Raw genomic sequence first — 22,587 nt, 5'->3', positions numbered from 1 at the left:
CTCCGACCACACACACACACACCCTGCTTTTGTAGCTTCCAGCCTAGGGATGGTAACAGCTCCACTATTCCTAGCTTCAGGCTCCTGCACTACTCCTGACAACTTATATAATTCTATAATAGAACAGACTTAATGAAAGAAACATTTAGGCATTGGTTCTTACTGGCTATTGAACTGGGGAATAAATAATTTAACATTATCCTTTATATTGAGTCACAACACTTGATTTTAAAGAATAACATAACATATTCATAAAAGAATCTAATTTGTTATTTTACTAGGGCTATCATTTCATGTTTATATAGTAAAATACTTTTGTAAAAAATCTTAATGTAAAAAGAGCAATCAACTAGATGGGAGAACAAGACAACTTTGCAACAAAAACCACAAAAAAGACCCCAAAAAAGACCCCCACATCCCTAAATAAAGCAGTAACAATAAAGTGACAGCATCCACAAGATCCACATGGCGTGGGTGTCTGTGTGGGAGAAGACAGAGAGAAGAAATGGGGTGTCTGTGGGTCTAAGAAATGAAAGAGCTAAACAGTGTGCAGGTATTTGGGGAGCAAGACCAGCCAGATTGAAAACAGCACCCAAGACTGGGAGCATTTTGACCAACTCAACAGTGGATGGGAACTTCCCTGGTGGTCCAGCAGTTCTGCCTTCCGATAAGGATCTGCCTTCCAATACAGAAGATGCGGGTTCTATCCCTGGTCGGGGATAAGATCCCACATGCTGTGGGACAACTAAGCCCATGTGCTACAACAAAGATACAGTGCAGTCAAAAAAAAAAAAAAAAAACTATAAATGGCTGATGACTGCTGCAAGAGACCCTACAGTAACGTCTGAAAAAGACTGAAGCGGTATGGGTCACATGAATTGTCAAGATCAGCAGCCAAAATTTCCTTCTGAGAGAAATTCCCACAGTAGGCAGAAACTTCTTGGAATAAGGTAAAAATTCAGTAAAAATTTGGGCAATGTAGAAAAATGGAAGAGAGGACCCAGGTAAGTAGGGGAAGGGAAACACAGCCAGGAAATCTCAAAGAGTAAGTGAATATATGCCCTAACACTTCAAAAACATAAAAACTAAAGGGAGCACTAAAAACTAAGAAAACTACCTTGAGTAATAGAGCCATAACTTCTAAAAGTTTAGGAAAATTAGTTTCACATAAATATGAGCAACAGAAAAAGATCTAGGTCAAATCCAAAACAAAGCTATTGAGGGGGAAAAAAAAGAAAAAGTATATAATACTACCCCTTTGGACACTGAAAACATACTAGGATACATAAGCAAAAAACAGATCTAATTGTGACCTCTCAGAGCAAATAAAGCTGCTAAGAAAACTATATAATTTAAAAGAGGAACACTAATTGGAATTATAACTCAGAGTGTTAAGAGTTGACATACTTTTTTTTTTCCAATTATTTTTATTAGTTGGAGGCTAATTACTTTACAATATTGTAGTGGTTTTTGCCATACATTGACATGAATCAGCCATGGATTTACATGTGTTCCCCATCCCGATCCCCCCTCCCCTCCCTCTCCATCCCATCCCTCTGGGTCTTCCCAGTGCACCAGCCCTGAGCACTTGTCTCATGCATCCAACCTGGGCTGGTGATCTGTTTCACCCTTGATAGTATGTTTGTTTCAATGCTATTCTCTCAGAACATCCCACCCTCGCCTTCTCCCACAGAGTCTAAAAGTCTATTCTGTACATCTGTGTCTCTTTTTCTGTTTTGCATATAGGGTTATCGTTACCATCTTTTTAAATTCCATATATATGTGTTAGTATACTGTATTGGTCTTTATCTTTCCGGCTTACTTCACTCTGTATAATGGGCTCCAGTTTCATCCATCTCGTTAGAACTGATTCAAATGAATTCTTTTTAATGGCTGAGAACAACAAAGGAAACTATAAGCAAGGTGAAAAGACAGCCCTCAGAATGGGAGAAAATAATAGCAAATGAAGAAACAGACAAAGGATTAATTTCAAAAATATACAAGCAACTCCTGCAGCTCAAATCCAGAAAAATAAATGACCCAATCAAAAAATGGGCCAAAGATCTAAACAGACATTTCTCCAAAGAAGACATACAGATGGCTAACAAACACATGAAAAGATGCTCAACATCACTCATTATCAGAGAAATGCAAATCAAACCTCAATGAGGTACCATTACACACCAGTCAGGATGGCTGCTATCCAAAAGTCTACAAGCAATAAATGCTGGAGAGGGTGTGGAGAAAAGGGAACCCTCTTACACTGTTGGGGGGAATGCAAACTAGTATAGCCACTATGGAGAACAGTGTGGAGATTCCTTAAAAAACTGGAAATAGAACTGCCATATGACCCAGCAATCCCACTGCTGGGCATACACACCGAAGAAACCAGATCTGAAAGAGACACGTGTACCCCAATGTTCATCACAGCACTGTTTATAGTAGCCAGGACATGGAAGCACCTAGATGCCCATCAGCAGGTGGATGGATAACGAAGCTGTGGTACATATACACTAAGAGTTGACATACTTAAACAGAGCTATCAGGGCATTCACGCTGAACTCCCATCACCTTGGCTCTGTCATCCCTGATCAGCCACCCCCCCCCCCACCTTCCTTCCACCAGCCTGTGGGGGAAGGTGAGGACCACAGGGACGCGGCACCTGGGGCAAGAGGCCCCAGGGGCTCCCGCACAGGCCTCCAGCACAGCATGTGGGAAGGAGTCCGTGAGAGAACCTGGCTATCCTCCGCAGAACCAGGGGGCCAGAGCTGGGATGACCACGCTCACCTAGGGACGTCAGCTGGCCCCGACTGAGGGTGAGCAAAGCCGCTGACGGGAGCAGGCACACATCCTCCAGTGGAGCAGGCGCTATACCAAAAGGGGGCTGCAGAGGACCCCCAAGGACTGGACCTGCGGGGAGCCTAACCGCATCAGCAAGAAAACCCCCCTGCACCGAGGAAGTGCAGAGGGAAGATCCCCTGCGGTGAAGCTTCGAAGAACTCCCCAGGGTGACGGGAGAGGAGGAGCACGGGGCAGCTCCAGCCCCTTCAGACTCACCTGTCCATTCCCATCCGTCCCCCTCACAGGGGAAGAAGCACAAAAAGCCTTGAGGACAGGGATAAACCAGTGGAAAGCTGAGGAAGTGTAACCTTATTGGCTACTGTGCTCCCCTTGCCTACCATAGGTTTCACAAGAGCAAGCTGTGAAAGGGGAATCTTTTCAATTGAGAGACTGTTGTTGTTCAGTCACTCAGTTGTGTCCCATCTCTTTGCGACCCCATGGACTGCAGCACACCAGGCTTCCCTGTCCCACACTGTCTCCCAGAGTTTCCTCAAACTCATGTCCATTGAGTCAATCATGCCATCCAACATCTCACCCTCTGTCGTCCCCTTCTCTTCCCACCTTCAATCTTTCCTAGCATTAGGGTCTTTCCAATGAGTCAGCTCTTTGCATCAGGTGACCAAAGAATTAGAGCTTCAGCTTTAGCATCAGTCCTTCCAATGAATATTCAGGACTAATCTCCTTTACGATGGACTGGTTGGATCTCCCTGCAGTCCAAGGGACTCTCAAGAGTCTTCTCCAACACCACAGTTCAAAAGCATCAATTCTTCAGCGCTCAGCTTTCTTTATAGTCCAACTCTCACATCCATACAGGACTACTGGCAAAACCACACCTTTGACTAGATGGACCTTTGTTGGCAAGGTAATGTCTCTGCTTTTTAATATGCTGTCTAGGTTTGTCATAGTTTTTCTTCCAAGGAGCAAGTGTCTTTAAATTTCATGGCTGCAATTACCATCTGCAGTGATTTTGGAGCCCAAGAAAATAAAGTCTGTCACTGTTTCCATTGTTTCCCCATCTATTTGCCACGAGTGATGGGACCGGATGCCATGATCTTAATTTTCTGAATGTTGAGTTTTATGACAACTTTTTCACTCTCCTCTTTCACTTTCATCATGAGGCTCTTTGGTCCTCTTTGCTTTCTGCCACAAGGGTGGTGTCATCTGCATATCTGAGGTTACTGATATTTTTCCTGGCAATCTTGATTCCAGCTTGTGCTTCAACCAGCCCAGAATTTTGCATGCTGTACTCTGCATATGTTAAATAATCAGGGTGACAATAAACAGCCTTGATGTATTCCTTTCTCAATTTGGAGCCAGTCCATTGTTCCATGTCCAGTTCTAACTGTTGCTTCTTGACCTGCATACAAGTTTCTCAGAATGAGAGATAGATGTTTGCATTTAGACAAGATTGGACTTTCTAATGGCTGAAAATGAGACTGTCTCTAATGTCTGAATGAAAACGATGAGATCTGTCTTAGGCAGTTTCCTGGGGTGGAAAAGGGAGATAAGACAAAAAGGGCAGGAGGACAAGGTGAAAACACATAATGAAATAAAGTTGCTTCTGCTGTTATCCTACCAATGAAATGGTTGAATGGTAACATTTCTGGAACCAGCACAGAAGAGCTACATTCCCTAGGACTGGAGGAATTAATACATGGTGAGGACTGACAGCGCTTTCACTCCATGTGGGCCCTTTGTCCTTAAAACCTAATGATTCAGTATGATTCACACATTCTAAATCTTACAGGTAAAGAAATTGAGACTCAGAAACTTTACATAAATGGCCCAAGGACAGAGCTGGTACAAGCATGTCTAGGACATTTGCTAAGTAGGCTGCTCCAGCTCTGTGGTATGTTTTGCACACATTTCTCATTTAATCCAAACAACTCCTTACAGGCTAGCTTCTATTTTTATGCCCAGATCAGAAGTCAAATTAGTCTTTGGTGCCTCCCCCTACTTCACTACCTTGGGCAGTTGGGTGATGTTAGGAATCCAAAGGAAAGCTTAGTGCAGGGTGTCCTTTAGTGAGGAAAAGGTCTCACTGGCACCCTCAGAGCCAAAGAAAATGTGTTCCAGATTTAGTGCCCACTTTCATGTCAGATGCAGGTAGTTTCAACAAAATTATGGAACAGATTTTATTCACTATCCATTTGTATCCCAAAATTACTTGATTCATACCAATAGTTGCTGGGCTGTTTTAAAAATACTCATTTTCTCTACTTAAAGCTGCCACACACAAACTCTTGGGATGCAGCCTGATGTAAAATTAACTACCAAGCATATTTCAACTGCCAAGAATAAAAACTCAGAACCATAAAATGTCAATGGTTTACTGTGCTATAGTTGACTTTATATTTAGCATTATTAGTTTTCTTCCTAAGGAAGAACACAGTATGAGGCTTTAAGGACATACTGCTCTGTGCCAGACAGTCACAAAGAAATATATTTCCTTCCAGGAGCCATTGAAACTGTACTGGCTGGAGAGAAAGGATAGATAATTACAGTAGACAAGTATACAAATTCCACAAGTCAGAAGGACAATGGAACAGACAGGAAGATGATAACCCTGGTTTCCTTGGGGCAATATAGAATGTGGCATTTGTAAATCTTGGTTATGACGGCACTGAAATCGACAAAGACACCCTCAGTTACCACCTCAGCCCTTTTTATTTTTAGCTACCAACCGAGGTTACATTCTGCTCCGTTTCAGTAAGAAATGGGTTCTGTTTTACATTTCCTAGGCTCGGCTTTAATTAAGAAATCTTACTACACAGAGACTTGATTTCTACATATTACTTTGATAGCCAAATCTATGAGCCCTCTGCTCTTTGGTTGAGTTTGTTTTAGTAAAATGTGTTCTGTAACCAATATCTTTTTTTCCTTTGCTATATCATGATTTGTTTTCTGGGTTCTTAGTACATAGGATACACACAAACTTGCTGTCATAGAATTGGTTTTCAAGATGGACAAGGAAAAATAAAGAATTACAAAAAGGCCTACAGGAGCCAAGAAACTTCATGAGATTTCTTAAACACTTTCAACTTCTTGGAGTTTGTTCATGGTATTATCTCATTTCTTTCCCCCTTGTGATGCTTAGTTCTTAAACCATTAAAATAAAAAGATTCTGTGTTCTGTCTTTGGGTATAGAAAGCAAAGGAGTTCTCAAAGAGCTGCAGCTGAATCTTCAGCCAGGATCATGGAACGAGGACACACACACACACAGGAAGTGTATAGTAGCATCATCCAACCAAGCAGGTTTCCAGGTTCACTTAGAAAGAAACACCTTCAAGAAAGAACACCAGAGCCCTAGGAGTAGATCTGGGCCAGTCTGGAGTGAGTGACAAGACCTTCGCATCACATGTCACGATCCAAAGGACACTAAAGGACTTGCATTTAGGTAAAGCACCATGCCACAGCAAGTACACCTAACCTAGCAAGGTCATGTCACACAAAAATCTTTCTCCATATTTTAATGGAGATATGGCCAGACCACTTCTCCCAACTAAGATGGTTGGTAGTGATATCATTGGATTTATTCTTCCTGGTATTGCATGCCTACCAAGTCAAACTAAAAGCTCCCTTAAACTAAAGAGCTAAAGTCATTCTCCACAACTTGATGTGTTGAACAGTCTCAAAATCAAAAGAGCATGGATACCAGAATTGGAAAGTGAATAGGAGAAATGATAACTGAGAAGTTTCCCCTAATACAAGTTTTCTTTAATGGCCCTCCCAAGAGCAAGCCTTCATGGAGAAAAGGAAAAAAAAATTGTGTACTTTGCACATATTTGGATATTCATATTTTGAACAGCTTTTGAAAATCTCAACAAATTTACCACAGAAACCTGGATAAACACTGGCAATGTTTAAGATAATGACTGTTCCCTTCCAAACCAATCTCAGAAGCAACAAAATATGGTACTGCAAGGAATAATTCAGCAGTCCATAAAAACAATTCTGCTTAATGAAAGTGAGTGATTCGCACATATTGCGAGAAACAGGAAACATTCTCAGGAAGCATTTATGGTTCATGTGTTAGTATTTATACTAACCTGGATTATTCCCTCTTTCATTTTAGGCAATATGGTGCTTTGCAGGTGGCTCAGTGATAAGGAATCCGCCTGCCAATGCAGGAGACGCAGGAGACACAGGTTCCATCCCTGGATCAGGAAGATCCCCTGGAGGAGGAAATGACAACCCACTCCAGTACTCTTGCCTGGAGAATCCTGGAAAATGGACAGAGAAGCCTGGCGGGCTACAACCCACAGGGTCGCAAGGAGTCGGACACGACTGAGCCCCTGAGCGTGAGCACGAGCGCTACCTAAATTTAGGTCTCTTTTTTTCTCTGTCGCATTTTTGTTATGGCACATGTGCTTTTGGCACATGGTGCAACATTAATGGTGCAGCCCAAAAGCACACATGCTGACAATTATATTTTCCTTACCATGCATTTCTTCTCTGTTGTGGGTTAACTTTTATGATCTTTCTCATGAAAGCCAAGCAAATCAGATTTACATTCATGGAACTATAACAAAACTTTTGGAAATGTTGGTAATGGGTCCCACATGTTCTGTTTGCTTAGATTCATAAAGCTGGGAAGGGAATTTCAAGAGATCATGTAGGGATTTTAGAAACTGAATTTTATATGATCTGATATCATTTACTAATTTTCCAGAAGGACAGATTTCTGAGCAAATGGGTAGTTTCTGTTAGGCCCCTTGAGTTCTCACTTGTAAGACTGAACCCACTTTTGTGTGAGAGGCTACACTGCTGACAGATAAAGGGAATTCTGATGTCACCCTTAGGAGGACAGTAGCAGGCAAGTGGCAGACACCACAGGACACCTTAAACAATTCTGGCATCAAGACAGATGACACCAGAACTCCAACCAATTAAAAGCATAGAAGTATCTATGAAGCATGTGTAAATAGGCATGATTATTTCCTAAATGTACTAGCGATGCACCATGCAATATAAAATGAAATACGTTGAATGTCTGCTTTCTGCATGCTGAATCTACAAGGGATAATCCTGCTCAGTTACTCTTCAATCAGGAAATTCTTTTACTAGCTGGTCTCTCAAATAGTCTGCCTTGAGGAAACTGAAAAATTTCAGTTATTTTGGCCAGCCCTCTGCTGATGGTATCTATATTTAAATCACCCAAAATAGGTGGTTGCTTATCCAGTTTTTAAACCCTTTCTGAAACAGGGATCTCATAACCTTCTCATTACACCAAAATGCCTCCCACATGTAAATCTGATCTTTGGGTCATCACTAAACTCACTATAATGAGTAGACCTTAACATAGCAGTAGATAGACTTCATAAGTTGGTAAAGAATTAGTAATGTATGGCAGGGAGCAGAGTCAGCTGTAGGAAATAAAGAGGAAGACTAGGACTAGCTCATAAGCACATGGTCCATGGCAGCAGTTCTCAAACTGTGACCTGCATCAGAATTACCTGGAGGGCTCATTAAACAGATTATTGAACCCAGTACTTCTAATTCAGTAAATCTGGTGTAATCTAACATCTGAAAATCTTTTATTTCTAAAATATTTCCCAGTAAGGCTGATGTTGCTGGTCCAGGGACCACATATTAAGAACCACTGGTCTACAGTATTTATTCCTGCAAATAGCTCCAACTTCCTGAGATACAGGAATGTATACAAAATAAAGACAGAAAAATCTTAGGAAGAAAAAATTGCTTTCATTTCTCCTAGAAACATTTTTCACATAGATCTGCAACTATTTGTCTCCTTAATGATGGAGTTAACTGCTCTGATCCAAAAAGACCCCAAATAGTTACTGCCCAGCCTGGAGTGTTACCTTCTGAGGTATTTAAATTTCAAGGAGGAAAGAGCCCCAAAACTTGGAGATACTTCTTGGGTGGTAAAAGCCAAGACACAAGGCATCCTGGCTCCTGGAGAGATTTTATTTATAAACGAAAGAGCTGAAGTAAGGATTTAGGCCCGTTCTGTTTCCAAGGAGACATTTTCAGGAGAGAAGGGGGATAGCTGTCTCCTTCCCCCTTATAAGCAGAGAAAAATCATTTTCCCTGTCTCTCACCTATGGAGTATTCAGTCACTCAAGTAGTACACTTGTCCTTACTCTTATTATATCACCAAAGAGGTAAGTTCTGGGACAACAGAAATTGGTGTGCTTAAGAACTCTCTCTCATACCCACAATATTTTATGTATGCATTTAGGATAAAATTTTTTAAAACTAGTATTAAAAACCTAACAGCATCCAATCTTAAATCAGCTCCACTGTGATTAGGACACCTTGCAATTCCTGATAAAGGTTAAGACTGTACCCAACTGATTCTGTAAAAGGAATATTAAAAAATTTTATCCAAAGTATTTCTTCCTGGTAGAAAAAATAACTCATATGTTTATTGCCTTTTAGACCATTAACCAGTTTCCAATTGCACTCACCATTCTCATTCTAAGATTCTCTTACTGAATTCCCTATAAATGCCTACTTTCTCAAAGTGCTATCATAATCAACTTTTCATCTTACTGGTTCCTTCATTATTTGATAAGTGAAATTGTTGACCAGTTATTTCTATTTCTATAAGTTACACTTTTAAATTCCAAAATTGTGTTTCCAGGAAGTTCCAACAGCCATCACTCTGACAAAGCCTGTAGCAACTGGGCTTGGCCCTGGGCTGTGCCACTGCCCCACCTCTACCACCTGTTCATGGAAGTGCTGCCTCTTCTCGTGACAAAATAGGACTCAGTCTACTTAGGCAGGCATTCCTCACCTAACATCCAGCGCCTTACGGTTTAGTCGCTAAGTCGTGTCTGACTCTTGAGACCCCACGGACTATAGCCAGCCAGGCTCTTCTGTCCATGGGATTCTCCAGGCAAGAATCCTGGAGTGGGTTGCCATTTCCTTCTCCAATGTGCTTTATACCCTGCTTGAAATGGAGAAAAACATTAACCTTTGTACCTACTCTTACTTTGACAAAGGTCCTCCTAGCGCATCTAAGTGGCACAACTGGACGTGATTCACATAACCTGAATTTAGATGATGCCATGGCCTGTGAAGCTGTGCAGTATGGTGGCTCTGGACCACTGGGTCTTGTCTCGGGAGCACAAGATGGATCATAAAACATTATTTATATTTTATCCATACTCTATGAGCCACTCATCCAGAGGAAAAAGACTCCAGTCTAGTCCACATCTGGAATTATATAACTAACGAAGAAGAAAGAGGAAGTTCTAGGTTGCTTAAATGTATATAATGAGCATTTTCCATTTTTCTTCGTCTTATGCGGAAAGTCATTCCTTCTCCATATAAGTAAATACATTTAGTTCCTTCATCACTCTTAAGCACCAAAGAAGCCCAGAGCCACAAAAGCAGAGCAGGCTCATCTGTCTCTATGTGTTTCTTTCCAGAGCACAACAGCTTCAGAAGCAGATTCTGGTTCTTCTATCTACCTGTATACATGGTTTGTAGTGTAACAGCCCTTGGTAGGAGTGATTTTGCTGAATTTCTATTGGATATGAAGCCACTGATAATTAACAACCCTGAGAAATGTATCAGAGTACCACAAAACTCTGCTGAGAATATCATTCATTACATCACAAGATGCCGTCTCCATTAGAACTTCTCCTGCCTGTCCCCAACCTCACGGATATATCTGTACCTCTGGAGCCACAAATGTTTGCATCTTACATACAACTGGCCTTTTTCTGAATAGCTTTTAAAATATCAGACATAAATATAAGGGCCTTTGTAGACCTTTCTAGTTGACTTTTTAAATTATTATTATTATTAATGCTATTTCTTGCTCCATTTTAATATCCATGCTTTTGTGTTGCTCACTTCTCATTTCCTTTAAAATTGTATCATTTTGCTTTCTCTAGTTGTCATTTTCCCCATCTCTTTCTCTCTCTCCATTTCCCCCCTGCCCCCACAATTGTCATACAGTCATACACACACAGAGAGATTTGGAAACACAAGATCTCTCTGGAACAAGTAGACAGTAGAAGAAAGAAACCATGGATTCTCTAAGCCAAAGATTTGGTACTCTAGTCGTCTGTTAACATATACCCTCATTACTCCACACACTATTCAACCGTGATCTCCCCAACCCTGAAGTTTCAATCTTTCTTCCCTACATTCATCAGGAACACTATCCAGCTTATCCAGTGTTTGGTAAGTTTTCAAACAATGCAGTTCTTGATATTAGGTAGTTCTTTGAATGCTGTCAAGAAACTAGGACATGGTAGTTAAGGGGAGTCATTCGTTTGGGGGAAGCATTTTTTTTTTTATTACTAGGCAGTATTATCTATATTTCAGATAATACTAACAGAAGCAGAAGATATTAAGAGGTGGCAAGAATACACAGAAGAACTATACAAAAAAGATCTTCATGGCCCAGATAACCACGATGGTGTGATCACTCACCTAGAGCCAGACATTCTGGAATGCGAGGTCAAGTGGGCCTTAGGAAGCATCACTACAAACAAAGCTAGTGGAGGTGATGGAATTCCAGTTGAGCTATTTCAAATCCTAAAAGATGATGCTGTGAAAGTGCTGCACTCAATATGCCAGCAAATTTGGAAAACTCAGCTGTGGCCACTCATTCCAGTCCCAAAGAAGTGCAATGCCAAAGAATGCTCAAACTACCGCACAATTGCACTCATCTCACACACTAGCAAAGTAATGCTCAAAATTCTTCAAGCCAGGCTTCAACAGTATGTGAAACCATACACTTCCAGATGTTCAAGCTGGTTTTAGAAAAGGAAGAGGAACCAGAGATCAAATCGCCAACATCCACTGGATCATTGAAAAAGCAAGAGAATTCCAGAAAAACATCCACTTCTGCTTTATTGACTACACCAAATCCTTTGACTGTGTGGAAAAAGAAACTGTGGAAAATTCTTCAAGAGATGGAAATACCAGACCACCTGACCTGCCTCCTGAGAAATCTGTATGCTGGTCAAGAAACAACAGTTAGAACTGGACATGGAAAAACAGACTGGTTCCAAATTGGGAAAGGAGTACTTCAAGGCTGTATATTGTCACCCTGCTTATTTAATTTATGTGCAGAATACATTACGCGAAATGCCAGGCTGGATGAAGCACAAGCTGGAATCAGGATTTCAGGGAGAAACATCAATAACCTCAGGTATGTAGATGACTCCACCCTTATGGCAGAAAGCAAAGAAGAACTAAAGAGCCTCTTGATGAAAGTGAAAGAGGACAGTGAAAAACTTGACTTAAAACTCAACATTCAGAAAACTAAGATCATGGCATCCAGTCCCATCACTTCATGGCAAACAGATGAGGAAACAATGGGAACAGTGACAGACTTTATTTTCTTGGGCTCCAAAATCACTGCAGATGGTGACTGCAGCTGTGAAATGAAAAGACATTTGCTCCTTGGAAGAAAAGTTATGACCAACCTAGACAGCATATTAAAAAGCAGGGACATTACTTTGCCAACAAAGGTCTGTTTAGTCAAAGGTATAGTCTTTCCAGTGGTCATGTATGCATGTGAGAGTTGGACTATAAAGAAAGCTGAGCACCGAAGATTGATGCTTTTGAACTATGGTGTTGGAGAAGACTCTTGAGAGTCCCTTGGACTGCAAGGAGATCCAACCAGTCCATCCTAAAGGAAATCAGTCCTGAATATTCATTGAAAGGACTGATGCTGAAGCTGAAACTCCAATAATTTGGCCACCTGATGCAAAGAGCTCAGTCACTGGAAAAGATCCTGATACTGGGACAGATTGAAGGCAGGAGGAGAAGGGGACAACAGAACATGAGGTGGCTGGATGGCATCACCGACTCAATGGACATGAGTTTGACCAAACTTTGGGACATGGTGAAGGACAGGGACGCCTAGTGTGCTGCAGTCCATGGGGTCGCAAAGAGTCAGACACGACTAAGCGAATGAATTGACTGACTATCTGTATTTATGTCTCTGTACAGCAAAAATAAACTTTATTACTGCAGAATATGTCTCTGATTATTTTATTATAATTTTTTCTGATTATTTTAAACTTTCACTGACCACCAGCAGCATTTGAAGTATCAGAAAAAAAACAGCATTAAACCTAATTACAGCCCAGTGGGCATGCTGCCTAAAATGGTCATTTTCTGGCTTCTGTCTAATATAATTCTGTTTATTTGGCTCACCCTGTCAATTTAGGTTTTATTTGTCATCTTTTATTCATCATTATTCTTTAAAAACCTATATCTATCACTAAAAATTCCCAAGCAATTCTAATCATGTGAAGAAAAGAAAAATCTAATTTGTACAAAATATCTGAGTCCCAACTTTGTTATAAATTCTGAGATTTATTTCTTTAATAATGTATCAAGACAATTTGAATAATAGTCTTTTCATAGGTTATAATGTTGTAAATTCTGGATGCTAAATTTTTTGCTTTCTCATTATGTCCAGAAACTCAAGTAATTTGGAAAATACTCCTTCAGGTACCTACCATACTAATGCATTACATTATGTGTTGTGATTACCCAAGTAAAATCAGAGCAAGGATAAGGTGAAGGTTACTATTTGCTTCCAAAGAGGCTGTTGTATTGAGATTTTTACACTTTGTGAGTGCCACCTAAACACTTGTTGTCAGTAAAAGGAAGATACCCCTTCCAGGGTTGACTTCCGTCATTCAGTCCCTTCACTGTCCTCAGGATGCTTACACTCTGCTGTTAACAGCCCTCACCTCCCCTGATGACTATTCCCTTTCAGTTTTCCATGCTCTTTGGCTCATATGCAGACAACGTAATGGGACGCATCATTAACATCAAATACAGGGAAAGACGAGGAAGCCGCAATCCCTTTCTTTATTTAAACTGCATAAAGGCTCACAAGGTATTCACGTAGAGAGAAGTAATATGTCTCAATGGAGAGTTGTAAAAGTTCTCACACCCAGGCAATGGAAAATGTGAAATGCAATTCGTTCCCCTACTCCAACCTGATTATATTCCAAAGGCTTCCTAGTTCTAGGGCTGGATCAAGAATTCATGCCTGTTGTTAGCTATTTTAAAAATCCCAGGTAAGTTACAGTCATTTGGATGTGCTTCCTTTCTTAAGAATCCAAAAAAAACAAGTGACTGAAACCTAAGGCCCAACCCCCAACCCTACCCCTGGAGGCAGCTGAGTCATTCCAAAACATCAGAAAGTTATCTAGTCTGGAAAAATTTCAATCCTCCCCTGCTTGCTTCATCCTTATGGCAGTTAGAAACTTATTGCAAAGCTTCTGGTTATAGCTGGAAGACCACATGCATTTACCTAGACTAACTTGCAAAAATCTCATTAAAATGGCATCAGTTCAGTTGAGTCACTCAGTTGTGTCTGATTCTTTGTGACCCCACGGACTGCAGCACACAAGGCCTCCCGGTCCATCACCAACTCCCGGAGCTTACTCAAACTCATGTCCATGAGTCAGTGATACCACCCAACCATCTCATCCTGAGAGAGTCAATTGCTAGGCAGGTTGATAAGAAGTCCGGGGGTCCCCAAGGAAGAGAAAGGGGTCTGGGACTCTCGAAGTGGAGATTGGGGGTCTGGAATTCTCAAGGAGGAGGAAACGACAAACTTTTTTTTTTCTTTCTCTGCATTCCTTCAGTTCAGTTCAGTCACTCAGTCGTGTCCGACTCTTTGCATCCCCATGGACTGCAGCACATCAGGCCTCCCTGTCCATCACCAACTCCCAGAGTTCACTCAAACTCATGTCCATCGAGTCGGTGATGCCATCCAGCCATCTCATCCTCTGTTGTCCCCTTCTCCTCCTGTCCCCAATCTTCCCCAGCATCAGGGTCTTTTCCAATGAGTCAACTCTTAGCATGAGGTGGCCAAAGTATTGGAGTTTCAGCTTCAGCATCACTCCTTCCAATGAACACCCAGAACTGATCTCCTTTAGGATGGACTTGCAGGATCTCCTTGCAGTCCAAGGGACTCTCAAGAGTCTTCTCCAACTCCACAGTTCAAAAGCATCAATTTTTCGGCACTCAGCTTTCTTCACAGTCCAACTCTCACATCCATACATGACCACTGGAAAAACCACAGCCTTGATGAGACGGACCTTTGTTGGCAAAGTAATGTCTCTGCTTTTTAATATGCTATCTAGGTTGCTCATAACTTTCCTTCCAAGGAGTAAGCATCTGTTAATTTCATGACTGCAATCACCATCTGCAGTGATTTTGGAGCCCCCAAAAATAAAGTCTGACACTGTTTCCACTGTTTCCCCATCTGTTTCCCATGAAGTGATGGGACCGGATGCCATGATCTTAGTTTTCTGAATGTTGAGTTTTAAGCCAACTTAAACAACTATGTCTTACGTTAGCCTCCTGAAGCTGCAATAACAAACTACCACAAACTCAGTGACTTAAAAGAAACTGATTCCCTTATGATTCCAGAATGTAGAGATATGAAATCAGTATCACTGGGTAGAAATCAGGATGCTGGCACAGCCTCTGGAGACCCTGGAGGAGAAGCTGGTCCTGCCTCCTCCAGCTCAGGATGGCTGCCACAGTTCCTTGGCTTATGGCTGCATCGTCTTAATTCTGCCCCCATAATCACATCCCCTTCTCCTGTCTGTAACAAATCTCCCTCTGCCTCGTTCTTAAATGGACATTTGTGGTTATATTTAGGACCCATCTGGATATCCAGGATGGTCTCCCATTTCACGATCTTTAATTTAACCATACATGCAAAGTCTTTACCATGTAAGGGAATACTCAGAGTTTCCAGAGACTAGAACATGGATATCTTTTGAGGGGGCCATTATTTACCCTTCTATATGCCTAAAAAGATATGAGGAGAGGGATCAACAGCATCTAAGAAAGGACTTTTTAGATGATTAAAGTAGATGAAGCAGCTCAACATTGCTAATCATCAGAGAAATGCAAATCAAAACCACAGTCGGCTATCACCTCACATGTCAGAATGGCTATCATTAAAAAGAACACAAATAACCACAAATAACAAATGTTCGTGAGGATGAAGAGAAAAGAGAACATTTTCACACTGTTGGTGGGAATGTAAAGTGATGCAGTCACTGTGGAAAACCTTAAGGAAGAAAGAATATTAACAAAAAGGGAGCCACTGCATTTATCTACTGTCCTTCTCCCAACCCGACAGGAGAGCAGAGGTTATTCCCTGGAGAAATAAAGTCAAAAAGGCCTCACAGTTATGGCCACCAAACAGAATGGAGGAGAGGAGTGTGGCATAGGATAAAACTAGAGGATGACAAGGTCCACTAGTGGACTAAGGGATGTGCAACCCCCCTTCTCTGAACCACTCCCAAAATGCCACCATATAGCCCGAAGTCAAAGAAATGAGGAATTCCTCTCTGGGAGAAAACGAACAATTTCAGAAAAATGCATCGACAAGTAATAACATTTGGGAGCATTCCAATGAAAAGACCAGGTCCTCCTTCTAAGACCCATAGTAGCACATCTCAAATTCTGGTGCCTGTACCTCCTTATAGTCACAAAAATTACTGATAGCTCCAAATTATGCAAATTACAGGTGTCAAATTGTAACATTTTAGAAATTAATTTGGGAATTTAAAAATACTTATTCATTTATTTCAAAATAACAACAACAAATCTACCATATAACATAAGTAACATTTTTTTAATGAAAAATAATTATTTAAAACAAAAAATATTTAGTGGAAGAGTAGTAGTTTGAACAGTCTCTTTAATGTCTGTTGTAATAAAATACATCTGGGTTCTCACATCTGCTCCTGCATTTAACCTGTTGCAATGTTTTGGTCGAAGTATATGAAGAAACTGTAGCCTCACACTAATATATAGTTGGAAAATGGAAAAAGTACTTGAGTACCCTTTTTGGATAAGTGCAGACTGAAACTCCACCACCACTTGAAAATCAGTAGTTTCTAAAGGTTATCTTTAGGCAGAATCTGAAATTATACCAGTGAACGTTTTGTACTCTGTTCCATTAAAGTCCATTGGTCTATCTTGCACTTTGAATGTATCTTTTGATTTTGTAACATCATGTATTTATCATTTAGAAAAATCTTTGCTCACTGAGTTATAGAGGTCTTCCAAATGTTGACACATTTCATTATACAATATCCAAAAAATCACATTTGTTAACATTACCACAGATATCATTAGAAAACTCTATAAGTATTGGTAAGCTGTCAAGTTCCCTGTGGCCAATTTAAGTGTTCCAAACTTTTATATTTCTTGAAAGCTTGAATTTTATCATTGGCAAAAAATACTGTGAGTTGTTTTCCTTAAAGTGACAGGCTCATTCTATTGATTTTTAAGAAAATGTCTGGTAGGTATCCAACTCTGAATGATCATAGCTTGTCTATCATTCATTCTTGTAAATAAAAATGGTTTCCATGAAAAAAAACTCACTTCAACTTTCAATCCAAATAATGGCACTAATGCTCTCCCTTGAGACAGCCACTGTATACAGTGTGCAGCAGAAAGGTCCTAGGCAGACTTGCCATTTTCCTACAGAGAATATTAAAAAATGTGTACTCAATTCATAAACTTTACTACTTCACCAAGGTTAACCTCCAGTGAACTAGCATGTTGTACAATAATTTGTGGTGGTGAATAATGGTATGGCTTGGTGCCATCACCTTTATTCATGGCAAGAGGTTCCAGCAGTTTCATCCACCAGTGCTTTGCACCATCTGTGTGAATGTTAACACAGTGAAAAAGCAAACAGCTGTCTGATATTTAATAGGAAAATAATTTTGACCTCATGAACTCCTTGCAAGTTTCTCTGAGATCTCAAGAGTCCTTGAACAACACTTTGAGAACCACTACCTTATAACTAAATGAAGAAACCTGTCTTCATGATCTGAGAACTCTTTGGGCATTTTAGTCACTTACTTAAAAATATGCAGAGTTAAGTAAGAATCACTTTTGTGCTGGGGTTTTCCAGGACAACCCTCAGGCTCAGTGATTCACTAGAGGGACTAGAAAAGCTGTTATAGTCATAGCTATATTTTATTACAATAAAAGGACACATTAAAATCAGTAAAGAGAACAGGTACATGGGGTGAAATCCAAGAAAAGCCAAGTATAAGTTTCCAGACTTCCCATCCCAGTAGAGTCATATAGGGATACAACCAATTCTCCCAGCAGTATGTGGCACATGTAGAGTTGTGCCAACCAGGGAAGCTCACTGGAGCCTGGGTATCCAGGGTTTTTACTGGGAGTCAGTCATGCAGGCAAGCAGTACCTGTATGAATAACCTCAGCTACTGAGATTTCAGTCTCCCTTCTCCAGTACAAGACCAGGCAGTCAACATAAATCAGTTTTAGCACAAACTATTGGATCACATTGGTTCAGTGTGGCCCAAGGTCTCAGGCAGACAAAATTAATTTTATCAAGTAGGATATTCCAGGGGCTCAGAATTTATCCTCCAAGAGTCAGCCAAGGGCCAGTTCTGAAGGTAGGACTTTCTGTGAAATGTGTTGGGTTTACCTCAGGTGTGCTAAGTCAATCCTTTCCTGATCCATCTGCCTCCATAACAAAAGAGAAAGATAAAGACCTGAGGGTGGCTCAGTGGGGAATCCGCCTGCCAGTGCATGAGACACGGGTTGGGTCTCCGGTCCGGGAGGACCCCGTGTGCACCAGAACTACTGGAGTCCACGCTCAGAGCCCAGGAGGCCGCAGCAGCTGAGCCCTCGCACGGCAACCACTGAAGCCCGTGCTCCCCAGCGGCAGAGGCCAGCTCAGGGAGAGGCCGGCGCCACAACTGGAGATGGCCCTGCTCTCCACAAGGAGAGAGACGCCCACGCATCAGCGAAGACCCAGCACAGCCAAAAATAAATAAACTGTTAAAAAGAGCGGAAAGGTAAAACAAGACACAGGCAAGCCAGATGCAGAGCAAAATTCAAGTAAGTTACAAGTAATATCCCCAGTGACATAATAAAAGATATTGCACTCATAAAACAATATGAGCCTACACAATGATCAGAGGGTAAGAAAGAGCTCTTGGGAATTAGCCATCATAAAATATCCAAAATAAAGAAATCAAGTAGTTGAAAGTTAAAATAGAAGATATCACCAAGAAGCCAAAACGAAAAACTAAAAAGTCAGAACATATAAAAACAATGGTTAAAAAGAACCCACAAAAATCCTCTTTGAGTTGATCTAGGATGGCCAGTGAATGAAAGGAGTATGAAAATGAGGAAGCAAGGACAATGGAACAGCTCAAAGAAGGAGCACAAGACATTTTTCCAGAATTATAAAGCAAAAATCTACAGTTTGAGAGAGTCTGCTGAGTGACTAGAGCAATGAAAGAATATGCATCATTTCAAAATTTCAGAATGCCAGAGATAATGAGAAGAAGTTTCCAGAGAAAGAAAGCCTGTCAACATAAAAGAATGAAAATGAGAATGATATCAAATTTCACAACAGCAATATTGAATGCTAAAGACAGCGGAATAGAGCGATGTTTCAAAATCTAAGGGAAAATATTTTTTTACTTAAAGTTTTGTCCAAGCCAAACTATAAAGGAAGTGTGAAAATTAAAAATAGAGTCAGTTTAGACTCCAGAAGCTTTTTAATGAATGTCCCATGCACCTTTTTGAAGGATATGCTTCAGCAAAAAAAGGGAGTCAGTCAAGAAAGCAAAATCTGTTCATTGTAAGCTCCAACAAGGTGACTACAACAGAGGAGAGTAAGAGTGTCACAGAAAGGTACAGAACTATCCCATGCGCCACTCTGTTTTCCATAGAAATAGATGACTGTACAGCCTCTGTTTGTTGAGACAGGACCAGTTTATACAAGCTGGTCATAAAACCTCCTTTAACTCTCAAAAGTGTGCAGGTTTGACAATAAATCATATAGTTGCTTTAATTAAAAGCCATTGTATCAAACAGCTTAGCTAAGTTATTCTGTGATAACAGATGGCCCTAAAATCTCAGGACAACAACATGAATGGAATTACTTCCTTTTCATGTTCACTATGGGCATCTCTTCTCATCTTCATTACAAGATCAAGGCTGAAGATCAGACTCTAGCTGAGACACAAGAATTTTGTAGTAGAAGGAAAGAATAATGGCAGAACCACGTTATGGCTCTTAAAGTCTCTGCTGAGAAGTGGCACCCATCACTCGCATTCACATTACTGGCTAAAGCTTGTTACATGGCCAAGTCTGACACCACTGAGTTGAGAATTAAAAACCTTCTGTAGTGTGATTCTCAATATGGAAAGGATCAGTTGGGGTTGATGTAAGTAAATTATTTCTGGAAAGTAATTTACATTATCACAGGTATGTAGAATTTAGTTTTAAAACTGCATATTTCAATTTAATCAAGATAAAGATTGACTTTAAAGTAGCAATTCATGAAAAACCCTGATTCTTATCTAGACAGCAATCACTAGGAAAGGTGTGCATTAAATAATGGCATTCCTCAATATATCTAATGTTGATTCAAGAAAGTTAAAGTAGCATCAGAGCTTTCCAAGTGAACAGCATAAACTACTAGGTAAGACTCAAGTCACTCTTGACTTACCACGTCACCGGCATAAACTCTCTTCAGAGACACGTGGTGCCAAACTGACCTAAGTCTGCTCATTCACTCATTCCTTCACACAGCACACAGGTACTGAGCATAGAAATCCAAATTCAGGTACTGAGCTACATGAGGTCATTTATTTTAGAAATTAATCCTTTGTCAGTTGTTTCATTTGCTATTATGTTCTCCCATCCTGAGGGTAGTCTTCACCTTGTTGATAGTTTTCTGTGCTGCGGACATTATGTATACCTATGGCTGATTCCTGGTGATGTATGGCAGAAACCAACGCAACACTGTAAAGCAGTTATCCTCCAACTAAAAACCGGGTCTGCGTGTGTGTTACTCACTCAGTCCTGTCTGACTCTTTGCAACCCCATGGACTGTGGCCCCCCCAGGCTCCTCTGTCCATGGAATTCTCCAGGAAAAAGAAAACTAAAAATAAAATTAAAGAAAAAAAAGAAATCCCAATTCAAATAAGAGTCCTATAAGGAGCCCTCAATCTTAAGGAATTGCGAAAATACTGATATAAATGGGATATGTACTTTATGCCTTTAATAAAGTGCTTTGTGAGCACTTTATTACTGCTGGGTTGATCTTGTTCACTAGTCTGAATTTCACAGTCTCCCTCCTGCTGTGGCCTAGCTGAGGCACTTAGAAATATTTGTAAATTTTTTAAAAATCCACTGGATCATCGAAAAAGCAAGAGAGTTCCAGAAAAACATCTATTTCTGCTTTATTGACTACACCAAAGCCTTTGACTGTGTGGATCACAATAAATTGTGGAAAATTCTTAAAGAGTTGGGAATATCAGACCACCTGACCGGCCTCTTGAGAAATCTGTATGCAGGTCAGGAAGCAACAGTTAGAACTGGACATGGAACAGCAGACTGGTTCCACATAGGAAAAGGAGTACGTCAAGGCTGTATATTGTCACCCTGCTTATTTAACTTATATGCAGAGTGTATCATGAGAAATGCTGGACTGGAGGAAGCACAAGCTGGAATCAAGATTGCCGGGAGAAATATCAATAACCTCAGATACGCAGATAATACCATCTTTATGGCAGAAAGTAAAGAACTAAAGAGCCTCTTGACGAAAGTGAAAGAGGAGTGTGAAAAAGTTGGCTTAAAGCTCAACATTCAGAAAACTAAGATCATGGCATCCAATCCCATCACCTCATGGCAAATAGATGGGGAAACAATGGAAACAGTGGCTGACTTTATTTTTGGGGGCTCGAAAATCACTGCAGATGGTGATTGCAGCCATGAAATTAAAAGACACTTACTCCTTGGAAGGAAAGTTATGACCAACCTAGATAGCATATTAAAGAGCAAACATTAGTTTGCAAACAAAGGTCCGTCTAGTCAAGGCTATGGTTTTTCCAGTGGTCATGTATGGATGTGAGAGTTGGACTGTGAAGAAAGCTGAGCGCCGAAGAATTGATGCTTTTGAACTGTGGAGTTGGAGAAGACTCTTGAGAGTCCCTTGGACTGCAAGGAGATCCAACCAGTCCATCCTAAAGATCAGTCCTGGGTGTTCATTGGAAGGACTGATGTTGAAGCTGAAACTCCAATACTTTGGCCACCTGATGCAAAGAGCTGACTCATTGGAAAAGACCCTGATGCTGGGAAAGATTGAGGGCAGGAGGAGAAGGGGACGACAGAGGATGAGATGGTTGGATGCCATCACTGACTCAATGGATATGAGTTTGGGTGGACTCCGGGAGTTGGTGATGGACAGGCAGGCCTGGCGTGCATGGCGTTCATAGGGTCAAAAAGAGTCAGACACAACTAAGCGACTGAATTGAATTGAACTGAAACTATATGGTATTTTCATAAAGTGGTTAAATACCCAAATATCCTATAATGACACTTTTCCTTAAGTTCCATGCTAAGTAATTATCTCAGGCTATCTACCCAAAGCATCTTTCTCTGGATTGATAGTCACTGCCTATAGTGTAAAGGAAATGACAATAACACAGAAGCATTATCATATTAGATGATATTTCCCAAAGAAGATCTGAGTCCAATTATGACCATTCACGTAAGAATTCTGATTAAGGGAACCTACAGTTTCACAGTTGTAAAATCCTTGATTACCAGCTAACGTGTAAACTTTCAGGAGTAAGGGGAAAAAAAAAAACAGCAAAGTACAGTTGACCTTGAACAAAATGGGTTTGAATTGCACAAGTCCACTCATACACAGATTTTCTTCAACAGTAAATACTACATTACTACGTGATTCAGTGGTTGA

Source organism: Cervus canadensis, chromosome 6 (genome assembly GCF_019320065.1).
Source record: "Cervus canadensis isolate Bull #8, Minnesota chromosome 6, ASM1932006v1, whole genome shotgun sequence".
NCBI lineage: Eukaryota > Metazoa > Chordata > Mammalia > Artiodactyla > Cervidae > Cervus > Cervus canadensis.
Note: the sequence above shows the minus strand (reverse complement) of the source record.